Source organism: Notamacropus eugenii, chromosome 1 (assembly GCF_028372415.1).
Source record: "Notamacropus eugenii isolate mMacEug1 chromosome 1, mMacEug1.pri_v2, whole genome shotgun sequence".
Taxonomy (NCBI): Eukaryota; Metazoa; Chordata; class Mammalia; order Diprotodontia; family Macropodidae; genus Notamacropus; species Notamacropus eugenii.
Genome location: NC_092872.1, coordinates 44,150,783 through 44,170,548, shown reverse-complemented (window position 1 = coordinate 44,170,548; position 19,766 = coordinate 44,150,783).

Here is a 19,766-nt window from a genome sequence, read left to right as displayed (position 1 = left end):
ATATATATATATATACACACACACACGTACATATGCATATATACACATATGTATGCATATTATATATGTGTATGTATATATGTATGTGTATATGCATTTGTTACATATATATATATAAAATTATATAGATAGATAGATTATATGAAAACTAGCCACAGCAAGAGTTTCTCTAAATAGCTCACCAGCTGATGAACTTTCCACAGGCCATCTTGCATCTACAGGGGCGGGAGCAGGCATGGTGGAGAGGAAGATGGGGGTCCCAAAGGACTAAGCCAGTTTGATTTATCTCATTGATTTTCTTTAGGCATCAGTTTGATACTTGGCGTTATAAGGTTAATTTCAGATGATTAACTCCTCCATATTGGGATATTTGATTTAGTTTGCCTTTCAAACACTTTCTACCCATTGATTTTCAATAGTGTGCTTTTAGCAACACAGCCAAAAGCCATTTCAGTGAGGGCTGGCTGAGCAGAAAATAGTCACCAAATGTGGAGAATCTTCTGAACCACCTCAGTGGAATCCACTGGGTCTCCAGACATCTCCTCTTTTATATGCTATATTAGGGTATCTAATACAGACCCCAGATGTCAGCAATGGTGTGGTGAAAAGACCTTTGGACTTGGAGTATGGAGAACTGGGATTAAATCCCTGTTTTGTGCTAAATTGATATATGATAATGAGACTATTAAAAGCCTCTCTCGCTCTGTCGAGCTGAAAGTGAGATTTCCCCTTTTCAAACTTTCCTAGAGTACTTCATCTGGGCCTCTCCATACCCTCTATCATATTTTAATCCACTGTATTTTTTTCATTGGTTCATGTGATGCATTCAGTCTGGTAGATTGTAAACTCCTTGAGGGAAGAGATTATGTCATTTTTTAAAATCTTTGTTGTCCTAGAAGCAAGGAGTGAAATTTGAAATTAGGGGGTGTTTGATAAAAGTTTGTTTATAACTTAGTTGAATTTGTCCTTATTTCCTATTTTAGCAATCTGTGAGCATATTGAGATTTAGATGGAGATGTACACAGGAGATGAGATTCAGGGGTGTTACACACACCTTAGATAAGGAATCACAATCATTTAGTTTTTGAGCTAACTTTACACAAACTTCAGTGCTGGTGGACACTGCTAAGATCTTCCCTTCCACTTTCATTAACCACCTTTGTATGATTTATAGTGCCTCAAAAGTGGTTTGAGAAGGTCAGTCCATCTGAGTGGACCAGCTCAGTGGTGTTTCTCAAGTCGATCTGAATGAAACATACAAGCCCCTCTGAGACTATGTAATGGACTTCCTCAGGAGATAGTTGGCCTTCTCTCACTTATGGTTTTCAAACAAAGGCTGTGTGCATAATTGGGAAGATTTTTCACAGTTATGAGTTAGATAAATGACACAAGTTGGTTATAATTCTAAAATTCTTTGATTTCACACCTGAGCTCAATCTCCCATGATTTTAGAAATGTCAGGAATGAGTATATTTGTGAAAGCTTTGGCCAGGTAAGCCAGAGAGGGTAAAATAAATATCTCAGAGACCAGACAGAGACTAGGGGTCAACCAATCAATTAACAAGCATTTTTAAGTAGCTACTGCCTGTCAAGCACTATGCTAGCTGGTGGGTATTGAATAAAAAATGAGGAAGTGAGGCAGTCAGAGAGTATACATTCTACTAGAGTAAATGTTCTTAACTTACAGTGTATGAACATTTAAAAAAATTTGATTATGATCTCATTTCTTTTGTAATCCAATATATTTGACTCTATGTGTTTAAAATTATTCTATGCTATTTAGAAAAAGAAATAGATTCCTCTGTCATGTAATGCCCTTTGTAATTCAGCTCCAAATTATTGTTCCACATTTATTACACATTAGTCCCACTCACACACTATGGTCTATCCAAGTTAACCTTCTTATTAATTCTTATGTACAACATTTCATCTTTCATTCCTGTGCCTTAGTTAAAGCTGTCTTTCAATGCCTGTGATGCTTTCTCTCCTCACTTCTTACTCTTGGAATCCCTAGCTCTCCTGAAAGGTCAGCTCAGGACCCACATCCCACAAAAGGTCTTTTATTATCTAAGAAAGAAAGCAATAGTAAAAATATGTAGCCTCAAAGGACTCTACAGTAGTGTCCAAAGGAACTAAATGTGTCTTTGGATATAACACCTAGACTTGTAGGGATGAAGCCCATCATGAGAACATGACTCTAGATGGGTATAATGTTAAAAACAAATGGCAGGGGGTGGTAATAACCAAAATGCTGGAGAAGCAGGAAGATGTATATTTCAGTTCTTCTAACACACTTCCTCCACAAAATCTAGATAATGTACCAGACCAAGTCTTAGTTGCTAAATACAAGAAAAATAATAGTAAGTCACTCTCCAGTCAAGGTTGACTATGGAGACAGAGAAGTCTATCAACATTGGTTGATGGGTTTTGACCAGAAACACACCATAGTAAGCATTCTAGTACCCAGGGACATAAAAAGGTTGAAACTGTGCTCTAAAGAAAAATGAGGTCCTAGATCTATACTAGGGAGCTATGATCTTGGGCAGGATGTAGAAACAGGTACCATCTAGCAGCACATCATAGCCAGGGCAGACTAAAGAGGAAACCTTAAGCTAAGGAGTGGTGCTCCAGGATAGAGAGTAATAGGGGGCCCTAGTCTGTGTACTGAGTGAAGTACAAATTCAAAAGCAAAGAGTAATTTTGTGTCTCTGGCCCTAAGAGCATACAATCTAGTGTGAAACCTATAGTAGAAAAACAAGGACAGAAATCCCGATCAAAGTGGAACTTGCAGTTCAGTCACTCTGAACTTACAGAATTTCTTAGCCAACTAACAGAAGCTGAGTCCAGAAACAGTCCATTGTAACATTCAGTCAGGGAAAAGCCTGCAGGAGTATGACTCAGACTCAGACCTGAACCAGGAACTTGATGACCTCAGATCAGGAAGGAAATGATCAGATTTTATCCTAGATAACATCACTTTGGAAGCACTAAAATCTTGTAGATCTATATCTCAAGATGTCCCTGGGATCCTAGAATACCATAATATTCAATATCTCAAGAAAACAGTGAATGGACTTGAGAGGAATAAGGCAAAACTAAAACCACCCCAGAAGTTCACAAAACTTGGCACCAGCTTAAAGTACAAAGTAAATAGGTGCACTGGAAAAAGGGAAACAACAAAAAATAATCCAATCATAAACAGCTATTGTGGTGACAGGAATGTTCAAGACACCAACTCAGAAGAAGACAGTAACTCCAAAATAGCTAAGGCAAAGCCTCAAAGAAAAATGCAACCTGAGCACAAATTAAACCAGAATTCCTGGAAAAGGTGAAGAAAGAATTTAAATTTAAAAAAAAAATTCAGGACCAGATGAGAGTGCTAAAGAGAAAAATGGGGGAAAAAATGAAAGCTATGGAAGAAATATTTGGAAAGAGAAGTAATAATTTGAAATATGAGGTACAGAACCTTACTTAAAAAAATATACCTCTATGAAAATTAGAATAAATCAAATAGAAGCTAATGATTCCATTAGTAAAGTCAAAAGACTGAAAAATAAATAGGAAAAAAATTTAAGGCATCTCATGCAAAAAATAATTGACCCAGAAAATAGATCAAGGAGGGAGAACTTAAATGATTATCTGAAATCCATGATTAATATATAATATATATATGTGTGTGTGTGTGTGTATCATATTTCAAGAAACCATGAAAGAAAACTGCCTAGATTTCTTAAAACCAGAGGGCAAAGGAGGAAGAAAAAATTCATGAGTCACTTCCTGAAAGAAACCCCAAAATGAAACTCCCACCAATACTGGTCAAAATCTAAAGCTCTATGTGAAAGAAAAATGCTGAAGGCATAAACAGAGAAAGAACTGATATATCGAGGAACCACAGTCAAGACCACGGAAGATTTCACTACACTAAAAGAATGGAGAGTTTGGAATACAATATTCTGGAAGACAAAAAAAAATCTCGGCTATCAACCAAGAGTAACTCACCCAGAAAAACTGAGTATAATAACATTGGGGAAATATGAGATTGTTAGTGAAATAGAAGATTCTCAATCCTGAATAAAAGACAATAGCTGAATAGAAAATTCAAAATACAAACAGCAGTTAAGAAAAGTGCAAACAGGTGAAGATGAATGATTAATCATAAAGGACCAAATGACAAAATATTTAATTTGTAGTACATAGAGATGATACACATGTCCTCTCAGAACCCTATTATCAGCAGGTGTCATGGTAGGGTCTCATTATCCATAGGGCCTGGGAATGTTCAGTTATATTTTGGGTAATCTTAAAAGAAGAATGAAAAGGAAGGGCTATAAAAGGGGCATAGCCTCAAAACTTTTAAGGAAAAGTTAAATGATTTACATGAAGAAATAGCAAAACTATAATAGTGAGGGAATTCTGTTTACCCTTTCAGACTTAGATAAATCTAGCAAATATAATAAACAAAAGAGAAATGAAGAGCCAGAAATAAAATTGTAGGAAATTTAGAAATGCTAGACCTCTGGAGATTATTTAATGGGAAAAGAAAGTGCATCAATTTCTCAGGTATATATGGTACCTTCACAAAAATTGACCATGTATTAAGGCATTCTTGGTAAAAACACTAGAAAGCAGAGGAACAAATGTTTTTGTTTTTTTTTTCCTTAACAGGGTAAGTAATCTCTATTTAAAATATGAATAAACACTTACCTAAAATGGTGATAGAATCTTTCTCATAAGTTGACAGGTTAAAGCAAGGATCTCTGTTATTAACAACATTATTCAATTTAGTGCTGTAAATACTAGCTATAGCTATAAGACAAAAAAAAATAGGAGAATAAGCATGGGCAAAGGGGAATCAAAATGATCACTTTTTAAAAATAACAATGGTTGAAAAATCCTAGAGCATCAAATAAGCTAATTTAAACAGTTAACTTCAGCAGAGACGTAAAATAAACTTACACAAATCACTATTTCTGCATAAAACTCATAATATCTAGCAGGAGGTGATAAACTCCATTTAAAATTATAAGAAAAAGTACAAAATAAATTAAAAGATATCTGTTGAGACATAAATGGCAATTATATTAATGTAACTACAAAATACTTTTTACATAAAGACAGATCTAGTCATTTGGAGAAATATTAATTTCTAATGAACATATCAAGGCCAATATAATAAAAATGACAATGCTACCCAGATTAATTTGTTAATTCAGTGCCATATTAATCAAACTAGTAAAAGATCACTTTATACTCACAGAAAAAAGAATAACACAGCTAATCAAGAGGAACCAAAGATAAAGAATATCAAGGAAATCAATGGGGAAAAAAATTGAAAGGAAGGGTGCCTAGCAGTACTAGATCTAAAAGGTATAATTATCTAAAAAAAAATAAAATTGGTCCTGATTAAGAAAAAGAGAGGTTGGTTAATGGAAGAGATTGAATACACAAAATATAAAAGCAAACAAGCACAACAACCTATTGTCTGATAAACCCAAAGATCCCAGTAACTGGGGCCAGACCTCACTATTCAACAAAACCTGGAGCCTCATGGCCTGGAACCTAAAAGCAGTCTAGTAGAAACCAAGTACAGAGTAGAGGTACCAGACAGAAGGAGATATTTGTGGAGTAGAGACAACCTGTCACAAGAATATTACTTATTCAAATGTCCTTTGACCATTTATAAATTGGGGAATGACTTGTATTCTTATAAATTTGACTCAATTCTCTATATATTTGAGAAGTGAGATCTTTTATTAGATATGTTGCTGTAAAAGCAATCCCTAGTTTTGATGACACTGGTTTAGTCTGTACAATTTAAAAAATATTTTATAATCAAAATTATTCATTTTACATTTTGCAATATTCTTTATGTCTTGTTTGGTCCTAAATTCTTCCCTTTTCCATCTATGTAATAGGTAAACTATTCCATGCTCTCATAATTTGTTTATGGTATCATCCTTTACATCTAAATCCTGTACCCATTTTGATCATTGACATGAGGTGTTGATCTAAATCTAGCTTCTACCATGCTGTTTTCCAGGTTTTCCAGAAGTTTTTGTTAAATAATAAGTTTTTGTACCAAAATCTTGCATCTTGAGATTTATCAAACATTAAATTACTATGGCAATTTACTTCAATGTATTGTGTACCTAATCTATTGCATTGATCTATCGCTCCATTTCTTAGCCAGTACCAGATTGTTTTGATGAATACTGCTTTAAAAAACAGTTTGAAATTTGGTACAACTAGGCCATTTAATTTCACATTTTTTCGTTGATTGCCTTAATGTTTTGACCTTTGGGTCTTCCAGATGAATTTTGTCATTGTTTTGTCTAGCCTTATAAAGTAATTATTTTTGGCAGTTTTATGGCTATGTCACTAAATAAGTAAATTAATCTAAAAAGAATTGTCAAATTTATCAAATTGATTCAGCCTACCCATGAACAATTAATATTTTCCAATTGTTTAAATCTGACTTTTTTTATGTGAGAAGTGCTCTGTAATTGTGTCCATATAATACCTGAGTTTTTCTTGGCAGGTCTACTCCCAAGTATTTTATATTGTCTACAATTATTTTAAATGGAATTTCTCTATCTCTTGCTGCTGGATTTTGTTGGTAATATATTGAAATGTTGATGATTTGTGTAGGCTTATTTTATATCCTTCAATATTGCTAAAGTTGTTAATTATTTCAACTAGCTGTTTTAGTTGATTCCCTAAAATAATCCATGTATGCCATCATATTATCTGCATAGAGTGATAGTTTTGTTCCTGCATCACCCATTTTTATTCTTTCAATTTCTTTCTCATGTCTTATTTCCATAGCCAAAGTTTTTATCACAATATTGAATAATAGTGGTGACAGTGGACACACTTACTCCACCATCATCTTTTTGGGAAGGCTTCCAGCTTATCCCCATTGTAGATAATGCTTGCTGATGGTTTTTGATAGATATTACTTGTCATATTAAGGAAAACTCCATTTATTCTTATGCTCCCCAGTGTTTTTAATAGGAAAGAGTGCTATATTTTGTCAAAGTTTTTCAACAACTATTGAAACAATAACATGATTTCTGTTGGTTTTGCTATTGGTATGCTCAACTATGCCGATAGTTTTTCTAATATTGAACTGGCTTTGCATTCCTGGTATAAGTCTCACATAACTATGACCATTTAGTGTAAGATCTTTGTCATATATCACCATAATCTGCTTGCTATCATGTTACTTAATTTTTTTTTTTGCATTGATGTTCATTAGGGAAATTGGTCTATAGTTTTCTTTCTCTATTTTCATTCTTTCTGGTTTAGATATCAGCATCATATTTGTGTTATAAAAAGAATTTAGTAGAACTCTTTCTTTGCCTATTTTTCCAAATAGTTTATATAGTATTAAGATTAATTGTTCTTTAAATGTTTGGTAGAATTCACTTATGAATCCACCTGTCCCTGGGGATATTTTCTTATGGAGTTAATTGATAGCTTGTCCAATTTATTTTTTTTCTGAGATGAGACTATTTAAGTATTCAATTTTTTTCTGCTGTTAATTTGGGCAATTTATATTTTTGTAAATATTCATCCATTTCATTTAGAATGTCAGACTTGTTGGCATATAATTGCTCTAATTTCCTCTTCATTGGAGATGGTAGTTTGATCTTTTTTAAAATTTTTAACCAAATTAACCAATGTTTTATCTATTTTGTCAGTTTTTTCATAAAACTAGATTCTACTTTTGTTTTCTAGTAAGTTTTCTTACTTTCAATTTTATTAATACCACCTTTCATTTTCAAAATTTCCAATACTATGTTTAATTGGGGATATTTTATTTGTTCATCTTCCAGTTTTTTTAGTTGCATGCCCAATTCATTGATCTACTATTTCTCTATTTTATTCATGTAAACATTTGGAGATAAAAATTTTCTGCTAAGTACTGCTTTGGATGCATCCCATAAATTTTGTCTCATCTCTTCCCATAAATATTGTCTCGTTGTTATACCCTTTAATGAAATTATTGATTCTATTATTTGTTTTTTGACCCACTCATTCTTAGGATTTTATTATTTAGTTTCAAATTAATTTTAAATTTATCTTTCCACTGTCTTTTATTTAATGCCATTTTTATTGCATTATGATCTCAAAAGGATGCAATTAGCATTTTTGCTTTTGTACATTTGGGTGTGAGGATTTCATGTATTAATACATAGTCAATTTTTTGTGTAGGTCTCATGTGCCCCTAAGAAAAAGGTATATCCTTTTCTATTCCCATCCAATTTTTTTCCAGAGGTCTATTGTATCAAAAGTTTCTAAAACTCTATTCATTCTCTTACCTTCTTTCTGGTTTATTTTTTGATTAGATTTCTCTAGTTCTGAAAGGGGCAAGTTGAGGTTCTCCACCATTATGGTTTTACTGTCTATTTCTCCTGCAACTAATTTAACATCTCTTAAAAATTGCAGCGTTATACCATTTGGTGCATATGTTAGTACTGATATTACTTCATTGTCTATGGTACCTTTAAGCAAATGTAATTTCCCTGCTTATCTCTTTTAATTAGATCTATTTTTGCTTTTACTTTGTCTGAGATCATGATTGCTACACCTGCTTTTTTTTTTTTTACTTCAGCTGAAGTAAAATAGATTCTGCTCCAGCCCCTTACTTTTACTTTGTGTGTTTCTGTGCTTCAAATGTGTTTCTTGTAAATAGTGTATGTAGGACTCTGTTTCTTAGCCCATTCTGCTATTTGATTCTGTTTTATGGATGACTTCATCCCATTCACATTTACAATTATGATAACTATGTATTTCTCTCCATCTTATTTTTCCTTTGTTTATTCTTCTCTCTCCCCTCCTCTTACTTTTCCACCTGTCCCTCATCATAAGTGTTTTATTTCTGACTACAGCCTCTTTCAATCCACTCTGCCATCAATCGGCTCCCACCCCCTTCTCTTAACCCTATCCCTTTTTACTTCCTTATAGGGTAAGACAAATTTCTATACCCAACTGGTATGTAAGTATTCTGTCATTGAGACAATTCTTATGAGAGTAAAATTCAAGCATTGCCTGCCAGTCCAGCCCCACCCCCACCTTCCCTTCCACTGTAATAGTTCTGTTGTGCCACTTTTATGTGAGGTAACTAACCCCATTCTATGTCTCCCTTCTTTCTTCTCCCAGTGAAATCTTCTTTCTCACCCCTCAGTTTTGGTTTGGTTTTATTTTTTTGGATATCATCTCATCATAGTCAATTCACACCCACACCCTCTGTCTATGCATGCTCCTAATTGCTCTAAAGTGATAAAGTTCTTGAGTTACAAATATCATCTTCCATGTAGGAATATAAACAATTTAGCCTTTTTGAATTTCTTATGTTTTCTCTTTTCTGTTTACCTTTTTATGGTTTTCTTGAGTCTTATATTCAAAGATCAAAAATTTTATTCAGCTTTGGTCTTTTTATCAGGAATGTTTGAAAGTCCTCTATTTCATTAAATATTCATTTTCCCCCTGAAGGATTTTTACTCAGTTTTGCTGGGTAGGCAATTCTTCATTGTAATCCTATCTCCTTTGCCTTCCAGGATGTCATATTCCAAGACCTTTTGTTCTTTAATGTAGAAACTGGTAAATCCTGTGTGACTCTGTGTATGACTCCATGATATTTGAATTGTTTCTTTCTGGCAGCTTGCAGTATTTTCTCCTTGGCCTGGGAGCTCTGGAATTTGTCTATGATAATCCTGGGAGTTTTCTTTTCAGGATCTCTTTAAGGTGGTGATCAGTAGATTCTTTTAATTTCTATTTTGCTCTCTGGTTCTAGGATATCAGGGCAGTTTTCCTTGATAATTTCTTGAAATATTATATCCAGGCTTTTTTAAATTATTATTATGGATTTCATGCACTCCACTAATTCTTAAATTATCTCTCCTGGATCTATTTTCTGGGTCAGTTGTTTTTCCAATGAGAAATTCTATGTTTCCTTCTATATTTTTCTTCTCTATTGTTTTTCTCTTTTGTATTCTACTTATTCCTGTTTTTCCTTTTGATTTTTTCATTCTCTGTTTTATCATTTCTTAATGTTTCATGGAGTCCACTTGCCCAATTCTAGCAATTCTATTTTTTTTTCTGAATCAACAGAGAAACACAATTTACAAACAAAAGGCATTTCACAGAAAGGTCAAACGCAGAAAGATCATGAAGAGAAGATTCATTTAATGCTCAAGAAGCCTCATAAGGTGCCTTTAAAATGCATAGAACTCTGAGATAACAAGAAAAGAAATATCCCCAAATAAATACGTGGTGCCTCAAAACACAATTTTTGTAAATGTGCTTTGTAACAAAGGTCTTTTTTACCAAGAAAATATGTTCTTTTTATATAGCATCTTTAAGGAAAGAAAGGGAGAAAAGAGCAGAGAACACCAATTACAAAAAGATAACAATTCTAATTTTTAAGGAATTATTTTCTTCAGTGAGTTTTTGTACTTCCTTTCCCATTAGGCTAATTCATTTTTTAAGGAATTGTTTTCTTTGTGATGTTTTGGTATATCCCTTTCCATCATTTTTTGCTTCCTTTATCAAACTGTTGACCTGTTTTTCATGATCCTCTTGCGTTGCCTTCATTTCTTTTCCCAGTTTTTCTTCTATTTCTCATTCATTTTTTTAAAAAAATATTTCTTGTTCTCTTCCAAGAGTTCTTTTCAGACCTGAGACAAATACAAATTTTTCTTTGTGGTTTCACATGTAGTTGTTTTGACATTTTTATCCTCTTCTAAGTTTGTGTCTTGATTCTTGCTATCACCATAATAACTTTCTATGGTCAGGTTCTTTTTTGTTTTTTTGCTCATTTTCCTCATTTTTATAACTATATTTTTATGTAAAATTTGGACTCCGCTAAGACAGTCTCAAACTTTTTGTGTTGGAGATTGGGGCCTTGCTGCTGGATTACACTGGACCTTGGGACTCAGCTGGAAGGAAGCTAAGAAGCTAGCCTGTACCCAGAACTTCTCATCTTGGGGTGGCTCATAGAAAGAAATGGAATAATGGGGGGGGGGGGGAAGGGGGAGCAGAGCAAGGTGCAGTGATCCTTTCCCACCCATCATTCAGGCCTGGGTCTAGGCTCAGCCTGAGATTTCCAGGTCTACATACTCCTGATCCTTCTCTGGAATGTCTAGTTGGGGAGATCACAGAGAGCTGGCTTGCACTGGTTGGGGCAGGGGGGTTATTGCTTTTACTGATAGTGGGATCTCTTTGTAGTCCTGCCCTAGCTGTAGGGTCTCACTGCTGGACTATTCTAGGGGTGAGGCCTCACTGCAGGCTAGTATTGGGGGTGGGACCTTGCCATGCTGCTTGTCTACAAGGACTGCTAGCTTGCCTCAGAGCTTTGGTCTTGCTTCTTGTTTACACTGGGGTGGCTCCTTACTGGTGGATTGGTCCAGGGCTCAGGGCCTCTCCAAGTGGACCTCTCCAAGGTGAGGCTTGCAACTGCTGCTAGCTAAAAATGCTCCTTTCCTACCCCATAGAGACTGACCTTTCCTGTTGAGCCTCCAAGCTATCCTGGACTAGTAAACTGCTTTACCATTCCCAAATTTGTTTTAAGACATTTTTGTAAGGTTGTTTGGAGATGAATTTGGAAGGCTAATGGGAGTTCATGCATCACTCTGTCATCTGGGCACTGGAAGTCCAGAGAGTTGTTTTGTTTCATTTTGTTGTTGTTGTTTTATGTTTATGTTATCATTAATGATTTGGAGCACTTCTCATTTCCCAGAAAGACCCTTCCATACCCCTTTATCTTATCTCTTCCAGCTTTGTCCAGAATCATGTCCCTTTAACAATTATCATCGAGGAAACAGGGAGTGGAGTCAAGATGGCAGAATAAAAAGACACACATACTCTAGCTCTTCCCCCATAGCCCATAAAATATCTATAAAGAATGAGTCTCAACAAATTCTAGAGCAGCAGAAGCCACAGAACGATGGAGTGGAGATTTCAAGCCCAAGATGACGTGGAAGGCTGATGGGAAAGGTCTGTCACCCCAAACACAAAGTGGAGCATAGCCCAGCCCAGCCTTGGGCGTGCACTACCTGGAGGAGCAGGACTAGAGGAGGCCCTGGGGGTGGAATCCCCAGCAGTAGTGGAGGTTCTTAGATCCCTCAACCCACAAGCACCAAAGGCAGCTTCAAAAGTCAGTGAAAAAGCCTTTTCACTTAAGTGATAAGGGAGCAGGGTCCTTCCCTAGCCCCAGCCCCAGCCCCAAGTGGTGGGGAGGCAGCAGCAGCAGCAGACAGTGGCAGCTGTGGTGGCTGCATCCATGGCAGGCAGCAGCCAGCAGGCAGCATCCATTTTTGGAAATTGAGCAGCTGATCTGAATCTCAGCCTTGAGCATGGTCCTGGGGTAAGGAGGAATGCTGGCATGGCAGAGCTGGAGGCCTCTGAAGGGTAAACTCCTCTCCCTTTATTGTGCTACCTTGGAGAAATTGAGAACTTACAGTTCCCCAGAGTTTACCCTACTCTTGACAAAGGACCCAAAAGTCAAGTAACTGATTGGGAAAATGCCCCAGCAAGAGAAAAAAAAATAAGACTATAGAAGGTTACTTTCTTGGTAAACAGGTATTTTCTCCCATCCTTTTGGATGAGGAAGAGCAAAGCTTACCATTAGGGGAAGACATAAAAGTCAAGGTTTCTGCATCCCAAATATCCAAAATAAATATACAGTGGTCTCAGGCCATGGAAGACCTCAAAAAGGATTTTGAAAATCAAATAAGAGAGATGGAGGAAAAACTGGGAAGAGAAATGAGAGGAATGCAAGAAAATCATGAAAAGTGAGTCAACAGCTTGCTAAAGGAGATCCAAAAACATGCTGAAGAAAATAACACCTTTAAAAATAGGCTAACTCAATTGGCAAAAGAGGTCCAAAAAGTCAATGAGGAGAAGAATGCTTTAAAAAGAAGAATTAGTCAAATGGAAAAGGAGGTTCAAAAGCTCACTGAAGAAAATAGTTCTTTGAAAATTATAATGGAACAGATGAAACTAGTGACTTTATGAGAAACCAAGAAATTACAAAACAAAACTAAAAAAAATGAAAAAATGAAATGTGAAACATCCCATTGGAAAAACAACTAACTTGGTAAATAGATCCAGGAGAGACAATTTAAAAATTATGGGCCTACCTGAAAGCCATGATCAAAAAAAAGAGCCTAGACATCATCTTTCATGAAATTATCAAGGAAGACTTCCCTGGTATTCTAGAACCAGAAGGCAAAATAAATATTGAAAAAATCCACTGATCACCCCGGAAAAAGAATCGAAAAGAGAAACGCCTAGGGATATTGTGGCCAAATTTCAGCATTCCCAGGTTAAGGAGAAAATATTGCAAGCATCTAGAAAGAAACAATTCAAGTACTGTGGAAATACAATCAGGATTACACAGGATCTGGCAACTTCTACATTAAGGGATCAAAGGGCTTGGAAAGAATATTCCAGAAGTCAAAGGAACCAAGAATCATCTACCCAGCAAAACTGAGTATAACACTTCAAGGAAAAAAATAGTCATTCAATGATACAGAGGATTTTCAAGTATTCTTGATGAAAAGACCAGAACCAAAGAGAAAATTTGACTTTCAAACACAAGAATCAAGAGAGGCATGAAAAGGTAAACAGGAAAGAAAAATCATAAGGAACTTACTGAAGTTGAACTGTTTACATTTCTACATGGAAAGATAATATATGTAACTCTTGAAATTTTTCTCATTATCTGGATAGTTGAAGGGATTATACATACACATACATATGAAGAGAAAGAGAGACAGAGACAGAGTGAGAGACAGAGACAGAGAGCATAGGGGAGGTTGAATAGGAAGGGATCATATCTAAAAAAATAAAATTAAGAGATGAGAGAGGAATATATTGGGAGGAGAAAGGGAGAAATGGTATGGGGCAAATTACCTCTCGTAAAAGAGGCAAGACAAAACTTTTTCAATGGAGGAGAAAAAGAGGTGAGAGGGGAAAAGCGAAGCTTACCCTCATCACATTTGGCTCAAGGAAGGAATAACATGCACGCTCAATTTGGTATGAAAACCTATCTTACACTACAGGAAAGTAGGAGAGAAGGGGATAAGCAAGATGGGGAGGGATGGTGGAAGAGAGGGCAAATGGCAGGAGGAAGAAATTAGAAGCAAACACTCTTGGGGAGGGACAAGGTCAAAAGAGAGAATAGAATAAATAGGGGACAGGATAGGATGGAGGGAAATATAGGTAGTCTTACACAACATGGCTATTATGGAAGTCATTTGCAAAACTACACATATATAGCCTATATTGGATTGCTTGCCTTCTTAGTAGGAATGGGTGGGGAGGGAGTAAGGAAGAGAAGTTGGAACTCAAAGTTTTAGGAACAAATGTTGAGAATTGTTTTTGCAACTGAGAAATAAGAAATATAGGTATAGAAATTTATCTTCCCCTACAGGACAAGAGAGAATATGGGGATAAGGGAAGGGAGGGGTGTTAGAAGAGAGGGCAGATTGGTGGAAGGGGTAATCAGAATGCAAGGGATTTTGGGGCAGGGGAGGGGAGAGATGGGGAGAAAATTTGGAACTCAAAATTTTGTGGAAAATAATGTTGAAAACTTAAAATACATAAATAAAATTTTTTAAAAAAGAAAAAAAGACAATTATCATCTCTTTCCAGAATCTTCAATCTTTTCTTCCCTAATGATTTCAAGAATACAGTTATCATCCACCTTGAAAACAACCTTTGCTAGATTCTGTTATATTCCTCAAAATGACTTGATACAAGCCTGTTGCTTCTGCTTCCTTTGTTTCTATTTTTAAGTTCATATAATCTGACTTTTACTCCCACTGGCCTAAATGGCACAGTGCTGGGCATGGAGTCAGGAAGACATGAGTTCAAATCAAGCCTTGGACACTTTGCTAGCCATGTGACCTTGGATACACTATTTAGTCTATGTTTACCTCAGTTTCCTCTACTCTAAAATGGGGATCATAATACCATCTTCTTCCTAGGGTTGTTGTGAGGATCAAATGATAAAATATTTGAAAGTTACTTAGCACAGTGGCTGGCACATAGTAGGCATTTTATATATATTTGTTTCCTTTCTCAATTCAAATTGCTTTTTCCAAGATCACTGATAACTCCTTACTTGTTGAATCCAATGGTGTTTTCCCATTCTTCATTTACTATGGTCTCTCTGCCTCACAACCACTCCTCTCCTTGAAAGCTCTCCTTTCTTAACACTACTCTACCCTCCTCCTACCTCTCTCTCTGCTCTTTCTGTCTCCTCCACCAACCTCTCTTGTCCTTGCCTTTCCCACACAATAAATTTGGACATTCTCCAAAACTAAGCACTGGGTTGTCTAATATTTCCTTTGTACTCCCAGTCCTTGAGAGACCACATCTATAATGGAGAGTTTAGCCATCACCTTTATGAAGATAGCTCTCAAATCTCTTTCTCCAGTCCTGAGTTTGCCCCAGATCCACATCTTCGATTGCCTACATATGTCTCAATCTGAAAAACTAACCATCACTTTGAAATTTCACATGTGTGGAACTGAAATTATCTTACCCTAGAAACTATATTTCTAATGTAAAACCTTTCTTAATAATCAAATCCAGATTTTCTTGGTGGCCAAAGGGAAATGTCATCTGCCAGTTTCCTCCTCTGCTTAAAAAGATGGATCCCAAAGGACATTGCTGAGGCCTTGGTTATAATCAGAGGAATAAAGACATGAGATTTGGTGAATACTGACTCTAATACCCGAGTGACTCACAGGATGATTCTTCCAATAGTCAGAAAGGGGGAAGGAAACCTCTGCATATAATCTTTCCAAAAGTCATCACAAAGAAGACATAACAGAGACTGGAGTCTAACAGACCTTCTTATTTATTCTTTCCATTCCTTTTATCTCCTTCTGTTCTCTCTAACTATCTTCAATTATTTTTTTTCTTTTACCATCTTTCTATCTCCCCTTCCTCACCTTTCCCCCTCCTGTCTCTTTTTGCTGTTCCCTCTTTTTCCTTCTTCTCTTTTTCCACTCTCCCCTCCCTCCCTCCTTCCCTACTTTCTCTGCTCGCTTCTATTTCTTTCTATTCTGGAAGACATTGTCAGTGGTCTTGATACAAGAAAACAAGAGGAGGAATAAAGAAAAGACCATGGGGTTGTAGATTCCAAATCCCTTAGAGGATTCAGGTCTTCCCTGCCTCCACCTCTCAGATTCACTAGCCTATCAGAGATGTCCCTTCCACATGATAATGTCAAGGAAAGACCAACAGAGGTCTTTTAGAGACTGTGGGATTAGTTAAACAGAGCATAACTGCTATAAGTAGGACATCCCAATGACCTCCATCTTCAGACTGTGAAGGCTTCAGACTGTGTTGTAGTAACTACAGGCTCAGACCTCTCTTGTCTCCTTCAGCCATTGCAGTCTACGGAGAATTGGCCTATGACTCCTAAAGAGTCATCACTTCAGGTTTTCCTTATAGAATGAAGAGTATTTGTTTGCAGTCCCATCCTGTGACCTTGTTTTGAAGTGGCCGTCCCAGCTGCCTAACCATTCCTGGTTCCATGAATCATTGCGTGACTCTGATATGGTGTATTTCTCAGCTAGTTTTACTGAGTCCCTGACCTAAATGAAACAATTTCTCCCTGTCTCTCTTCTCATACTTCTCCTCTTACTAAATCCCTGAGGAAATAATGGTCTTGGTTCACTTTTCCCTTCACCAACTCTCTAGAGACACTCAACTCAAATGAAATCAGAAATGAGATATTTCTACTTCTTCCTTCAGAAAAGAGAAAAGGAATATGAGGAATTTCTCTTACCTGATTGTTCCTTCCCTCTTTAGGATTTGGAATTTTTTCATCTACTAACTAGAAACTAATAAGAAGGGGTTTGGGGCCTAAGAATTCTGGGTTTTCTTTTGTTTTTTAAAGAAGAAAAAGATGAGCCTTGTGCAAGGTTAGCCTTGCTATGGATAGAGCTTTTTTCCTCCAGAATAAACTTTAAAAATATCCCCCACTGACCTTTTTATAAAGTCATAGATTCTCAGAGTTGAAAGGGACCTCAGAGGTCATCCAGTCTAACCTATGGCTAGAAAATGGATCCCTTCTTACATATCCCTTGATATAGAGCCTTCAGTTTCCAGCTGAAAACTTCCAGTGATTGGGACATTCAAGATCTTAAGCGTGCCATCCTTTCATTAGACATCTCAAACTGGAAGGAAGTCCTTTCTCCCTCATACTGAGCTGAAATCTACTTCCCAATAACTGCATCCATCGTCCCAATTCTCTCCCCACCCCTAGGGCTAATCTAAATAAGTCATTTAAACCACCCTTGGAAGTAAACATCTGGCTTGGAATCAGTATTCACAGGGTCTATTATTAGCTATGTGATACTAGACCATCAATTTCACTTTTCTGAGTGTTCCTCATTTTTCAAATAATAATAATGAATTAGAATTTTACTTTGCGAAAATTGTGATTGCATTTTATTATAATGATTCTAATTAAACAATAAACATTTTAAACTTAAAGTTTTACTTTGATTTTTATGTGATTATTCATTTAAGAGCATTACTAGATAAAAATTTTAAAATAGAAAAAGGAAAAAAGTTGCATAAAACCTTTATTATAAATTTAAAAGAAATAGCTGTTGTACATAATAGATTTGTAGTTTTGTGAGCACTCATGTTTTTTTATTTCACTGTGCTATGGAAATGCTTGTTTTATTTCATTAATTAAAAATAAAATTAATTTAAAAAAGAAAATTAAAGTGAAAGAAAAAAAGATCAGTGACATCTTTGAAGCCAAGAATGCCTGGTGAGAGAAATTCCTCTACCAATACAGATGAGCATCTATTCTTCATAGACTTAGCTCCCTAGGAGCATTAAAAGTCATACACCCGGGAAGAGTTAGTGGTGAAACTTGATCCCAGGTCTTCCTTACTCAGAGTTTACCGTCAAAGTGGCCAGTGAGGTGGCACAGTAGATTGAGTGCTGGTTCTGGAGTCAGGAAGACTTAGCTTCCTGAATTCAAATTTGGTCTCAGGTACTTATTAGCTATGTGACCCTGGGCAAGTCACTTAATCCCATTTGCCTCAGTTTTCTCATCTGTAAAATGAACTGGAGAAGGAAATGGCAAACCACTCCAGTACTTTTGCCAAGAAAACCCCAAATGGGGTCATGAAGAGACAGATATCACTGAAAAAAAAAAATTAAATGCAGATAATAGCACTTGCATGACCTTCTTCCAAGGATCTTTGTGAGAGAGAAAAAAATTCCATAAACAAGACTAAAAGAAAGAAATATACTTTATAACCCTCAAATGACATATCTTGAAATAGCCCTTGTAAAAGTAGATGAACAGGTTTCCTTTTAAGAGGGCAGGGATTCCATTCTTAGAATTATCAATGATTTGCCTCTCGAGGTATAAAAAAACCTAGCCTATGGGGAGCTGGTTTCTGAGGTTTTAGCAGAATTCTTGTTGCTCTGTAAAAATGTTTTCCTGACCAAGGTGACCAGGTTACATGGCAATGGCAGAGAAGTTTGACCATTTTATTTAAATCTCTAGCTTTTTTTACCTTAAGATTTTATAGTTTGTTGTTAGAAAATAAATAAATAGTCTTTATATAGAACCTACTAAATGCCAGGCTCTGTGTTAAGCACAAATATCTCATTTCATCCTTACAACAACCCTGAGAGGTATTATCCTTGTTTTACAGTGGAGGAAATTGAAGCAAGCAGAAGTTGTGACTTGCCCAGCTTGCTTACCTAGTATTTTTCTGAAATTTGGGTCCATAACCATCCCATTGCATTCTGATTCAGAGCCTGGATCACTGCACCAGCTTCAGTTAGACTTGACCCAGAATGATGTCTGTCGGTATGCACTAAAAAGCAAAAACAAACAGAAAACAAAACCGACAGCACCTAAACAAAAGCCGAAACCATTGCCAATCGTACAAATATGAGCAGGTAGGTGACTCCATAGTTCACAGAGCGCTGGGCCTGGAGTCAGGATAACTCATCTTCCTGTCCTTAGATATTCTCTAGCTGTGTGACCCTGGACAAGTCACTTAACCTTGCTTTCCTCAGTTTGCTCATCTGTAAAATGAAGAAGGAAAGGGTAAACTTCTGAGGTATCTTTGCCAAGAAAACTCCAAATGGGATCACAAAGAGTTAGACATGGCTGAACAACAAATCATAAGCCACCCTTAGGGTTTTATACAGTCTGTATCTGCACCAATGTGGCAAACATGACTCTGAATTGTCTAATTTAATAGTACATTTTAGAGAGAAAAACATTAACAACCCAAGAGAATTTCCACCAGTTCCCTGACTCCTGTCCCACTAGAATGTGGGAAATGTGAAGGCAATGAGAGAAATCATGATATTCAAAGAAATCAAAAGGAATCATGGTAATGGCCTTGGCCTGACTAGGGAGGGTATCCACACTCCCAGAAAGATACCAAACCATACAGGGAAAAACCATTATAGCTGAGCTGCTAAGAATGGCAAAGAGCAAATGAACCATGCTCAGATCTTTTTCAAAGCTGATTATGTAAAATTCATTCCTTCAAGGGCCACTTGGCCCCACAAAACAAGACTAAAAGCCAGTTTTAGCAGCAGTGCACCTTGAGGCAGCTAACCAATGTCCTCAGCTAAATTGCTAGAGACAAAGCAAAAGATAATTTAAGAGTATCTAGCTTAGAATATTTATTTACTATCTATTCAACCAAAATCAATTGGTTACCTTCATAGCCTCACTTACTTTGTCTGTGAAA